Raw genomic sequence first — 14,067 nt, forward strand, 5'->3', positions numbered from 1 at the left:
CACACTAAAAAACATTGACACTGTCATTGAAGAATCTGGCACCTTTTCGGAGGAGCCACTGTTAGAAATAGATGGTGTTGCAGAAAGTCCTTATACATGGGCCCATGGAGATCTTGATGTCTTGACACTTGTTAGTTTGTATCACCGACAACTAATGAGTCTCACAAAATCAAGACCACCGTGGGAACATGTATATGGAGAATCTGCAACACCATTTATTTATAACAGTGGCTTCTTTGAAAAGGTGCCAGCTTATTCCATGACAGTGTCAATGTACTTTTGTGTGCACTGCCTTGTGCGACATATTGCATGCAGGCACATTAGTGTTCTTAACACAAATCATCAAATTTCCACATGTGAAACATGAACAACTGTTGACAAGTGCTGTGAGTGCCAAGGTACAATTCATGAAGAGTAACAACTTGAATCATGTCAGTTGTCACCAGGCCATCCGTCACCTGATTACACAGTTGGCTACACATATGACCTACTGCCTGTCATCTGGAGTGGCACACATGTCCACACCCAGGACAATGCATAAGCTAATGGGCCTGCAATTGGGTGGTAAAAAAGACCAGCTGTACTGTGGGGACACCCTCATGGCAAGCCAGAATGTACACACAAATGTCAGCACACAAAGTCCAAACTGCGTTGCATCTGAACCACACACGTGCCAAAAATGTATGAGCAGGATTCTTGTTGGTAAAAAAATGACACAGGCTGCAAAGCACGTACATTAAGCACTGGCCAGCATCACAGGGGCACTGCCCAGTGTATTTTAGTTCATCAATTCTCACAAACAACACACAAGTCAGACCTGGCAATGAAAAAGCAGAGTTGCACATGTATGCCTCTCCTGCACCCCGCCCCCCCAATACCTGAGTCAATGTGATTTATACAGATCAAGAAGTGACACCCCTTATTCAGGGTTACAACAACTGTGCTTGAAAAATTGCTTCATTGACACCACATCACCTCGTGGGGCTGACAACACATATTTGTGACAAACAACCATCAACAGATTGTTGTGAATAGCCACACAGGCACTGCCCAGTGTGAGTATGCACAAGCAAAATGATGTATCCCTGTCCAGTGGACACATGTTGCACACATTAGCAAAATCCAAACTAGGCCAGGGAACAATGCCACAGAGGCAGACCTATGCAGCACACACAGAGAATGTGCAGAGTGTTGGATGACACACATGATTAGGAGGCCAGGGTAGTGAGCACACTGCTCCATGGTCCTGGAATGAGCTGACTCAACAATGTACAACCATCATAGCACTATGCATATCTCACACTCATACACATCATGTCTGAGGCCACAACATTGCTCATGCATGCTGCAAGGGTGACCAGTTGAAAGCTGACACTCCTATGTTGAGAATCAGCATCAGTGACAACAACTATGGACACCCTACATAGTGAACAGGTCATGGCACAGGCAAGGTACCAACACAAGTCACAGACCACCCTCCCACATGATGCAGCTAGCAATGTTCACTTAGATGTACTGGCACCCTAGATGACCATGTGCAAATGTGATTACACACACACCAGGAGGCACATGTCAAGGAGAGGAAGGGATGAAAAAGATCCCCAGGTGACATTTGGGAACAGAAAATGCACTGCACATATGAACTCTGGGAGTGTATTCATGCAAAATAGCACTTCCTAAAGCTGGCGACACATAACACAACAAAAAGCCATGTGCCTACCCCCTCCTTGCTGCAGTCTCTCCTCTAACTGCCTATCGAGGTCAGGGAAGACCACCGCCAGGACACGTTTCATGTGGTGGGTCAGGTGTCGGCAGCCGCCGTGGGGGCGAGGTGGAGAGAGCTTGAGCTGGACCTGGGCGATCCGCCGGATCCAGCACCGGATGTCCTGCCACCTCTTGCGGACCTGGGCCAGCTGCCGATCACACACCCCCACAGTCCTCACGGCTCTGACGACGTTGGTCCAGATGACCCCCTTCTCGTAGGCAGTTACCTGTCAGGATGACAAAGTGACACAACATCAATACACCTGCTCCATGTCCCAAAGACACACATTAGAACATCTTTGAAATGTTGAACAGGGCATTGGATGCTGACATGAATAGCCTCATTCACAACATGCAATTGGCCTGTGTGCAATCGCAAATGCAGTACATGGCATTGAAAGTTTACAGGTGGCATGAGGGGTACAAAACACTCAATGAACATGCCACACACTGTGCAGCACATGCAACAGCAGGCTGATGGGCAGCACGTGCCATGCAGTCACATGTCCCCCTCCACTGATGCACCCTCAGCAGACTAGACAGACACACCCAGCCACTGATCACTGGCCTGTCATTGACAACAGCAGATACAACCCTCACTCTGCACATGTGCCATTTGCCAGGGGGGAATCACAGGTGTCGTGCTAGCTCTGCAAGTCAGACACAAAGCACGGCTCACTTGTCACATCAGATGGTTAGATCAGTAGCCTCCAACATGCAGCTGTGGTGCAACACTTCACATAGACACTCACCCACATGACAAGGAACATTCACACACATCAATGTCCATGAGGTCGTACACGTCTTTTGGAGACTCTCACCACAGGTCCACCCAACTCATACACATCTGTGGGTACAGTCACCTGTCATACCGGGGGGACCACTGAATCACCTCAGGACAACATGAATAAAAGCCCCCAAGGATTAGCCAGGCTGAATGTCTCATGCCCTATGTAGTGAAAGTCACTGTAAGCACCATGCAAGTGAGGAATGCACACAGGAACTACATGATGCACTGCATGAGAGACATAAGCATGCCCCCCCCCCGGGACACACTCTGAACAACATTGCATGTCAGTCCCACCTGGACACAATATTGACAGTCACACAACAGGTGCATAGGCAAATGTAGTGGACTCAGCACTCACCTGCTCCCCTGGTCTCCCATACAGGCTGGTGTACTGTGGGAGGAGGATGTCCAGCAAGGCCTGATTCTCCTCCAGGGTGAATGGCTGGGCCCTCTCCACAGCACGAGACATGGTCCAGGGAAGCAGAGACAGCAGCAATGTTGTCGACAGGAAAGTTGTGCAGGCAAGTGCCCTCTCATGGCTTCTGGCTGCCTTATATCTGTCTTGCTGAGGGGCATTCATTTTGAGGAGTACATAGTGATTGGTCAGAATCATTCGCATCTTACGTTTACTCCAATCCCTTTAAACATACACCAGTGACAGCATTTGCATCGTTCAAATTTAGAGCATCATGTCAAGTCAACAACCACTTTGCAACATTGTATTTTGTGGCCAACTGACTTTTCCAGGACACCTGATGGAAACATTTGAAGAGAAAACTCGGTATCCATGACAACCAGCATGCATTTAGGGCTAATACTTGAGCCTTATGTGTCCTCTATGTAATTTTGAAAGCCACACACAGGTACGGTGCGTTTCACACGTACCCCTACGGCACCAGTTGCACAGTGCGTTTGACACATACGTGTACTACCAGTGCCTACACGTACGTGTACAAGTAGTGCGTACACGTACGTGTACGCACTGGTAGTACACGTACATGTACTACCAGTGCGTAGACGTACGTGTACAACTAGTGCGTACACATACGTGTAGGCACTGGTAGTTCACGTACGTCTACTACCAGTGCCTACACGTACGTGTACAAGTAGTGCGTACACGTACTTGTACACGTACGTCTATGCACTGGTAGTACACGTATGTCTAGGCACTGGTAGTACACATATGTGTACTACCAGTGCCTACACGTACATGCACAAGTACGTGTATGCACTACTTGTACACGTACGTGTAGGCACTGGTAGTACACGTACGTGTACTACCAGTGCCTACACGTACGTGTACAAGTACGTATACGCACTGGCAGTACACGTACATGTACTACCAGTGCCTACACATACGTGTACTACGTGTGCTACCAGTGCGTACATGTACGTGTACAAGTACGTGTACGCACTCGTAGTACACGTAAGTGTACTACCAGTGCCTACACGTACGTGTACAAGTACGTGTACGGACTGGTAGTACACATACGTGTACTACCTGTGCGTACACGTACTGGTAGGCATTTCACACGATTACAATGGTAATACAGCCGTACACATGCCAGGAATGGAGGGCTACGAGTCGCACATGGATGTCCATCAAGTACTTGTCATTGCATACTTTCATGTGCAGGCCCTAGGTGTGTTAGCCAGTGATATTGCACAGGTCCTCTCATCTAGTTGCACAATTGATGTGTTCTGACCTGTGGACACATGTCATGTGTGATGGGGCACGATGTGGCACACATCACCTTGACACTTGCCACATGTGTGTCTGTAGTCCAACTGTGTCATGCATAGCAGCAGTGGGTGGCACAGTCATCAACACCCGGACCTGTCTCCTGATGCCAGGGACAGGGACACTTTATCAACTGACCTGTCACGATCAGCGTGCCCCTTTGGGACTATGTCGGGTGTGTGTCATGTGTTCCCATGAGCTTCATGTCAGTGTCCCGTCAACGGCATCTGCTGTTGGTGCATCCAACAGGGGTCTGTGTGGAGATGGGCATGTAACACATCTACGCACACCATGCCACATGTGGATTCCCAAGGCTGTAGGGTCTGTGTGCATGGGACATCATATATTTTCAGTCATACATGTGTTTGTTGTCTCAATGGCTGTGTCTTTGTGTTGTCACGTGTACCCCTTCATCGCACTGTGTTTGATATGTACATTTGACATTCCATGTGACCTGTGCGTGTGCCTTGCAGTCAGCTGTCTGGATGAGATGACATCCTTCAAATACAGCTATGTGGTTGTGTGTCACTCCGGTGATATCTGTGGCTCTTCACTCAGACTGGCCCCCAAATCATTTCAGGGCATGTCATGTTGACTTGACAATCAACAGGTGTATCATGCATTTTGTAGGAGTGCCAGCAAGCTGCCATTTGTGTCCTGGATGTATTGCACACACCCGACTCCATAGTTGCCTGATGTGTATTAGCAGTGTAGCATGTGCTATGTTCATTGACATTGATGTTTGCCGACTCTCAATCTTCATTCTTCAAAACTATGATTTGCAGGGCACCACCTGTCCCAAGACTAATGCCAGACTTGGGTGCCATCATCCGTGTTGTGAAGGGGGGGTCCAGCGTATGTCCCACATGTTCTGTCAACTGACCTGTGAGTCTGTTAATATGGAGGCATATCCCTTTGTGTGTGTATGTGGAATAAAGGTGTTCAGCACAATCCAAAGTGCCTCATCTCGGTCACTGCACATCTCTTACCAGTTTGCATGCGTCATCTATGGCATAATTGACAAAGATTGAGCATATGAGTGTATGTGTACTTTGGCAACATGCATGCAGTGCTTCATGGCTAATGATCTCTATTGTGCATGTAGTACCTGGTTGTGTATGTATTTGTGCAGGTTGCTGCCCACAACGGGACGTGAATGCCTGCTGAAGGTGTGTCTCCTTTGCGCATCTCCGCATTTTGTTGCCTGACACAGTGGCTGTAATTTATGGTGATTGATCATACACTTTCTGGGAGTGACCCATGAGTGAGCTGACACTCCATCCTTGACATACACCTGTTGCACTGTGCCTTGCAGACCTCCTTGTCTTTGTGTGTTGATTTTTGCATGATTTCTAACCCCTTCCGCCTGCTGCTGCCTCACCTGCGGCCCCGCCACTCCGAGTGCCCTGATTCTGCAACCCCCACGCCTCAAAAATGCTCAGTCCTTCCCCCTCCACCCATTTGAAATGCAGCCAGCAGCTTTTCTGTGCCACTGTAGCCCCAGCGCCGTGCCAAAAGCCGGACCGTCTGTGCCTGCAACATGCACAGTGCACGACCCTCTAGTCTTTGCATGACCCACGTCACACAACAGGCTCATGCTGCAGCCACTCTCCAAGCAATGTCCTCGTGACAATCATCCTCCTGCCATCAGGCAACCCCTAAGCACACACACGACACCTTCGCATGCTGAGTGTGCTACTCCAACTGCTTACACAGCGCAGCCCAGCCTACCAGACCCTGTCAGTACAACCAGGTTATGCGCCTCCTAGTCCACACCCGCTCCATCCACCAGCACGCCATTGGACTGTGTTACCTCCTCAACACTACAGCCCCACACATCACCTTCATGACAGTAACCTGGACAAAAGCATCCTCAGCACATGACGTCTTCATTGCCATCTCAGACAGATCCAAGATCACCCGCAGGGACGCCAACACCAATCCCGGGGGCTGAATTGCTAATTATTCACAAGTACACCCTCAGAGTCACAAGTCCGGGTTCGCAGCAACTCCCTAGCAACCCTCGGAGTAACACTCATCTACAGATCTGCAGGCCTACATCCACAATTCCGCTAAGCCATCAACACGTACATCTGCACGCAGGCCCTCACCTCCACAGGCTACATGTGGCTGGGGGCCAGTAACTTCTTGCTGGAGGGGACACACAACACCATCCATCATTGGTCCATCAACATTTGAATCCACGTCTCCAACAAGCAACACAGAGCCACACACCCCGCTACCGATCCCTCAAAGATGCTTGATGTAAGTCGCCACAGACAAGCTGTGTGGGACACTCAAAACAACACCACCACCACACCCTGCAAACTCACACACTGGATCAGCAACTGATCCAACAATCTTGCCACATTGACGGACTTTCCTGTGAAGCACAACAACAGTTAAGGCACCTGGGACAAGGCAGACCTACTGGACTCCTACAGACCTAGCCAGACTCTTGTGCAAACCTTGCAACACAAAGATACATAATTTTCCTTACAGCCCTGGAAAACACCACACACAGCCATCACCATATCATCAGCAAGGACAAGTGGAGATCCTTCAGATAGTGCCGAGACACCCAAACACACGACATCAAGGAACTCATCAGCATTGTGAGTGAACTGACAGCAGATCTCCATCCAAGACACCCCACCCTTGCAAGGCAGATCCCATCCCTTGCAACTTTGTACCACTGCAAGCTCATGGCCATACACAACAGCCTTGGCACACAGAGGCAGACAACACTATTATCCGCTGGACAAACCCCCCTCAGGTCATGGACTCCCGTCAGCAGCAAGCACACACCCGGGATCATGTGCACCATCCACTCTGGCTCTCCATCAGGCCCCTTCCCACACAACATCTCAACCACATCATTCGTCATCCTTGAAGCCCACGTCCTGCGCATCATGAATGTCTCCTTTGAGTTAGCCACATTCCATGGCTGCAGGAGGCATGCAGAGCCCCAGGCCCTTCTTAAACAACGGACGGCAGTACCACAGGATCTCCTGGTACATCACCCTACTTCCCTACCCAGCAAATGTCACCAGGAAGACACTCAACAAGCAACTGACCAATTTCCTACATGCAACCAGCTCCAGCCAACCGGCACCAGACCGTTTTACACAGTAATCACACCACTGCAACCGTCATCATTGCCACCACCAACGACTACTTTGCCCTGCTCAACAATGGTGAGGCCACCACCCTTGACCTCTCAACGGCATTCTACACCATGTGCTACCACACTGTCAGCTCACACATCTCCAACACTGGTATCCAGAGGAGGGCCCAGGATTCAATCAGGAAGTAGCTCACCAGCAAGGCCCAGGGAGTCTGCCTCCACCCTGCAACATGTAGTACACTGGGGTCATCTGGCCCATGCCACAGGGCTCTTCTCTCAGCGTGATGATCTTCAATGTCTCCATGACCCCCCTCTCCACCATCACATGCGCACACAACCTCATCCTGATCTGGTATGCCATTGACACCCAGCTGCTCCTCAAACTCACCAAAGAGCCAGCCATTGCCAGATCCAAACTTCAAGAAGGCATGAGATCCGTTGATGAATGGCTGAACATCAGCCATCTGAGGCAGGACTTGGACAGGACAGAGGTCATCATCTGAGGATTGTTCCCTTACGGCTGGGTCAACTCCTTGCGTCCCACTGATCTGTGCACCGCACCAGCACCCAGTGGCCACGCAGGCAAGCTGGTGTTCATCATGGACCCATCGCTCACAATTAACATGCAACTCACCAACATCTGTACCTCATGCTGCAACACCCTCCACATGCTGCTGATGAGCCCAGATAGATCCACTTCAAGGCAATACAGACCGTCCCCCTGGTCCAGGACACCAGCCGGCTCAAATACAGCACCGGCCTCTACAGAGGACAACAGCAAACATGCAGGAGAACTTATCCACATCCAGGGTGCATCCCCACACCTCATCTGCAACATCCCCTGCCCCAGGCACATCACCGTCCACCTGAGAGAGGTACAATGGCTCACTGTGTGCTGCAGGATCACCTTCAGACTCCTCAACCACACTCAGGAGGTAGTCCACAACCCCAGAACCAAACCGACCTTGGACGTGTGTCATCCAACACCCCGTTGGCCCTACTCTATGCAGCCTACCTTGCCCTGGCCACCATTCATCACATCACACAAAATATCTGCATGCAGGAGATAGTTCTCCCACCTCGCAAAACAGACCTGGTACTCCCTCCCCGGGCACATCTACATGACCCATGACCTCTACACCTTCATGTAACTCTTCCAAATTGGTCTGTCAGAGCAATATAGCAAGCCCCCCCTCAGCAGCTTGAGGCCATCACAGGTGAGTGTTGGGCTCCATGTCTGTATTTTGTGATACATTGTGAGCCATGTGTGTCCTCGACCGGACTCTGATCCAAGTGTATGGATGGCTGGAGTTAGTTCCACACTCAGGCATACTTTGACATATCCCCACACGTATGTTGTGGACTCATGCCAAATGACTGCAACATGAAATTTCAATTATTAATTTTTTAATTTTGAGCTCTGGGGCGTGATTTGTGCACAGAAAATGGGGAAATGCAGGGACCATAGAATCCAAAGTTCACAGGGGGAGATGGGATCCTTGCCATTTGAAGTCATCAGAGTCCAGCCCACAGTGTTTGGCATCATTGGTCAGACTGTGACCAGCAAGTCCATGTGGCAGATGATGTCAATCAATGAGGTGATGCTGTCGCACATGAAGGCCAGGTGCCAGGCCAGGTGACCTGGGAGATGTGGATGGCCCGCTGCCTCTCACAGTCTTTTCCGTGGACGACCGACCCTCAGATGCAGGCCTTGACGATGTTTGGGACTCTCTGTCGGACGAATCCTCCTCCTCCTCCCTCCCTGTGGCTGGTGCTGGTCTGCGCCTGGTGTCACAGGGAGGGTTGCCCATGTTGTCGGCGATCCGACGGAGTGAATGTCTTATGTCCCTTTGCACCGCCAGGAGCTCAGCCAGTCTTGCCTCCATCCATCCTTGGTGTTGTTGTTGACTGGCGTGTTGCTCGGCCTGCTGGTTTTTTGTTCTCTGTGAGGGTCACCACTACCTGGCTGATCTCCCTGGTGTCACGCCGGTATGCCTCCATGATGTTGCGGATGTGTGACATACCGGTCCCTTCAGCTGGCTGGTCAGGTTCTTGCCTCCGCCTGCCTCCACTCCCGCCACCCCTGCCCACACGAGCCGGGCCTGCCGTTGTGGGCACATTGGGTCGACGGGACCCCTGAGGGATGGCAGTGGTGGTGTTGTCTGCCTCCTCCTGGGTGCCCACCGCACCTTTTCCCTCCTGGTCAGACTGGCTCTCCTGGGTGTCTCCTGTGATGTGGCAGGAATGGGGGTGGTAGTTGGCACAGATGTTCCTGAACCAGGTGCTACAGGGGCTAGGACACCAGAGGGTCCAGGTCGGTCGGGGTCATCCGCGGAGTGTTGAGAGGCGTCGCTGCTGGTGGGATCCGGTTCCTCCCGAGCCTGTGACTGTGATTCTTCCTCCCCATTGTTGGGGGAATGTTCATCACGGTGCCCTGTGTGTGAGAGAGAGACAATGTTAATGCTGTTTCATGCAACATGCATGTTTCATACACATTCAAGTTGGCACTGTGCCTAGCATTCTCCTCAATGTTCACTTGTGTACGGGTATGTTGCGGGGGACAGATTGATATGTTCTCCTGAGTCTTTGACATGTCCATTTGTGGCTTGGGTGATTCTTCGGCTATGTATTGGTCTTGTTGTGTTACATGTCCTTTGTGGCAGTGGGTAAATCCATTGCCTGTCCTGGTGGTGTCTGCTTGTGTAAGGGGTGTGTGTGACAGGGCCTGATGGTGGGTGTAGTGTGATTTGGCACTGGGGCTCCCAGGTGATGTAGCTGTCCCCCCATGGAGCATGCTGCCATGACAGTGAGTGTGAGTTCCTGTCCTAGATATCTGACCTTGTTGTGTTGGTGTTTGTGTTTGCACTGGTCACAGGAGGGCCTTGTGCTGCCTACACCAGGGCCAAGTGTGAGCTATCTTGTCAGTACTTTCCCAATCCCTGGGCATTGCGCATGGTGCATGGGTATGTAGCTGGGCCATATGGGATGAGGGCAATTGTGTCTGATTTGGAATTCAAACATGCGTTTTGGTGCACCCACCCTCCCAGCATACCGGACATCCATTCTTGGGTTGGTGCTTCGTGTAGCATGGGACATAGCATGCCTTGCTTTCTCAATGGGGCATACACATGTTATTGGCATTCGCGTTGTTTGTGCCTGTGGTTCTGGCGGGTGAGGGCTTGGGGGTAGTTGCGTGCATTTGGTGTAGTTGGGGTGTGGATGCCATTACCGCCATGTTATGTAAGTTGTTTGTGTACTCACCAGGCTCTGGAGGTCCTTGGAGTCCATGTACTCCCACCGGCAGAAGCATGGCCATCACCTTCTCCTCCCAGGGATGGTAATGTACTGGTCTGCGGGGCGCACCACCTCCAGTGATGTTGGTCTGGGCATGCTCTTCATTCATTTTTCTCTTGACCGCCCTCCGCAGATCGTACCACCTGGCTTGGCATTCATTCCTGGTCCTTCTGATGGGTGCAACAGCATTCACCCTCTCGACAACCCTCTGCCACAGGCGTGATTTTTCAGCTATGCCGGTCTGTCTGACCAATGTTCCAAACAGCTGTGGCTCGACTCTGATGACTTCGTTGACAAGGATCTCCAGCCCCTCCCTTGTGAACTTTGGATTCTTGTCGGTGGGCATGGTGTGGGGTGAGGGTGTGGATGGTTGTGGGTGTGTGGGTCTGAATGTGACAGTGTGTGTGTGAATGTGGAGAGGGGGTATGTGTGAAGGGGTGTGTGTGAAGGTGTATATGTTAAGGTGGATGGGTGCAGTGGTTTGTGTGTGCTCTGTAGCAGTAGTGAGTCTGTTGCAAAGGCTCATGGTTTGTGTGTGTGGTCCCTTTTTATTGGTTCATTTGTGGGTGGGGCTCAGTTTGAATTTTTGGTGGGTGTGTTATAAGGGGTGGTTGTGAGGTTGCCCCTCTGCTTGCCTGTTTGGATGTGTCCAGGTCAGTCCTTTTCAATTTTGGTGCAGTGTAGACGTGTTTTGTGGTGTTGTGCGAGTCGAATAGGCCCTCCTTGTGCTGTTTTACAGTGTCCGTGGTTCAGTATGGTTCAGGGGTATGAGTCGTACAGCCACACACCCCCATGCGTAGTGGATGTGAGGTGCGTACACGGACATTGCTATGTACGGTGCGTACACCCCATTGCTTCTGTACGGTGCGGGTGCGTAGACCGCCATCGCGTATGTACGGTACGTACCTGCAACATCGCATACCCGCAACATCCGCCGTACATACGCGATGTTGGGGGTACGCACCGTACATTCGCAATGGGGATACGGTGCGTACATACGCGCTGGGGGTACGCACCGTACATACGCGATGGGGGTACGCACCGCACATTTGCACTGGGGGTACGGTGTGTACCTACGTGCTGGGGGTACGGTGCGTACCTACACGCGGGAGGGGTACGGTGCGTACCTACACGCTGGGGGTACTCACCGTACATTCGCACGGGGGTACGGTGCATACCTACGCGCTGGGGTAATGCACCGTACATTCGCACTGGGGGTACGGTGAATACAAACTTCGCTTCATAGCGGGCAAAGTCATTCCCCGTGTACGGGACGTTTTCCGTACGAATCGTAAATTGTAACGCCGGTCCGTATCGTACTAGTACGGTCGGACTTCATTTTTACGATTTGTACGGAGAAGTGTCCGGGTCCGTCTCATACTAATTTTCCCGCTACGATTTGTACGGGTCGGGCTGATCCGTATGTACTTTTTCCCGTATGGATCGTACTTCACGGGTCGGACGTGACTTGTACGATTCGTACGGAAAAAAATACGGATACAAGTCGTACGGGAAAAAAAAATACAGGATCGGAATCGACCCCTATGTGTAGTGTTTGTATGGGTTTTTAGGTGGCAAGGGATTTTTCAGGGTGGGTATGGGTTTTTGGTAGGCAAGTGAATTTTTAGGGTTTAGGGTGGGTGTAGGTTTTCGAGTGGTAAGAGATTTTTTAGGGTTTAGGGTGGGTATATTTTTTTGGTGGCAAGGAAATTTTTAAGGTTTAAGGTGGGTCTAGATTTTTGGGGACAAGAGATATGTTAGGGTTTTGGGTGGGTATGGGTTTTTGGGTGATAAGGCAATTTTTAGGGTTTATCGTGGGTATGGATTTTTGGGTGGTAAGAGATTTTTTAGGGTTTAGGCTGGGTATGGGTTTTTGGGTGGTAAGGGATTTTTCAGTATTTGGGATGGGTGTGGGTTATTAAATGGCAAAGGAATTTTTAAGGTTTAGAGTGGGTGTGGATTTTTTGGGGGGCAAGGAAAAATTATGGTTTTGGGTGGGTATGGGTTTTTGGATGATAAGTGAATTTTTAGGGATTAGAGTGGATGTGTGTTTTTCGGTGGTAAGGTACTTTTTCGGGTTTAGGTTGGGTATAGTTTTTTGGGTGGCCAGTGAATTTTTATGGGGTTAGGGTGGGTATGGGTCTTTGAGAGGCGAGGAATTTTTTTAAGTTTGGGTAGGTATGGGTTTTGGGTGGTAAGGGATTTTTGGGGTTTAGGGTCGCAAGGAATTTTAGAGTTGTAGCGTGGGTATCGTTTTTTTGGGTGGGAAGGAAATGTTTAGGGCTGAGGGTGGGTTTGGGTTTTTGGGTGGCAAGGGATTTGTGAAGGTTTAGTGTGGCAAAGGAATTTTTATTTCTAGAGTGGGTATGGGTTTCTGATTAGCAAGGGATTTTTTAGGGTTTAGGATGGATATATTGTTTTTGGTGGCAAGTACATTTTTAAGGTTTAGGGTGGGTCTAGATTTTTTGGGGACAAGGGATATGTTAGGGTTTTGGATGGGTATGGATTTTTGGGAGGTAAGGATTTTTTTAGGGCTTATGCTAGGTATGGGTTTTTGAGTGGTAATGAATCGTTTAGGTGTAGTGTTTGTATGGGTTTTTGGATGGCAAGGGATTTTTCAGGATGGTTATGGGCTTTTGGGAGGCAAGTGAATTTTTAGGGTTTAGGTTGGGTGTAGGTTTTTGAGTGGTAAGAGATTTTTTAGGGTTTAGGGTGGGTATGTTTTTTGGGTGGCAAGGGAGATTTTAAGGTTTAGGGTGGGTGTGGATTTTTTGAGGCAAGGGATATGTTAGGGTTTTGGGCGGGTATGGGTTTTTGGGTGATAAGGTAATTTTTAGGGTTTAAAGTGGGTATGGATTTTGGGTGGTGAGGGATTTTTTAGGGTTTAGGCTGGGTATGGGTTGTTGGGTGGTGATGAATCATTTAGGTGTAATGTTTGCATGGGTTTTTCGGTGGCAAGGGATTTTTCAGGATGGGTATGGGTTTTTGGGAGGCAAGTGAATATTTGAGGTTTAGGGTGCATGTAGATTTTTGAGTAGTAAGGGATTTTTCAGCAATTCGGATGGGTGTGGGTTTTGAAGTGGCAAAGGATTTTTCAGGGTGGGTATGGGTTTTTGGGAGGCAAGCTAAGTTTTCGGGTTTACGTTGGGTGCAGGTTTTTGAGTGGTAAGACATTTTCTAGGGTTTAGGGTGGGTATGGTTTTTCTGGGTGGCAAGGGAATTTTTTGTGTTTAGGGTGGGTGTGAGATTTTTGGTGGCAAGGGATATTGTACATTTTACAGTTTGTATGGGTTCTTGGGTCGCAAGGGAATTTTTAACGTTTGGGGTGGGTGTGGGTATTTGGTGGAAGGG

The sequence above is a fragment of the Triturus cristatus genome, chromosome 2_1, assembly GCF_964204655.1.
Source record: "Triturus cristatus chromosome 2_1, aTriCri1.1, whole genome shotgun sequence".
In the NCBI taxonomy this organism is placed as follows: domain Eukaryota; kingdom Metazoa; phylum Chordata; class Amphibia; order Caudata; family Salamandridae; genus Triturus; species Triturus cristatus.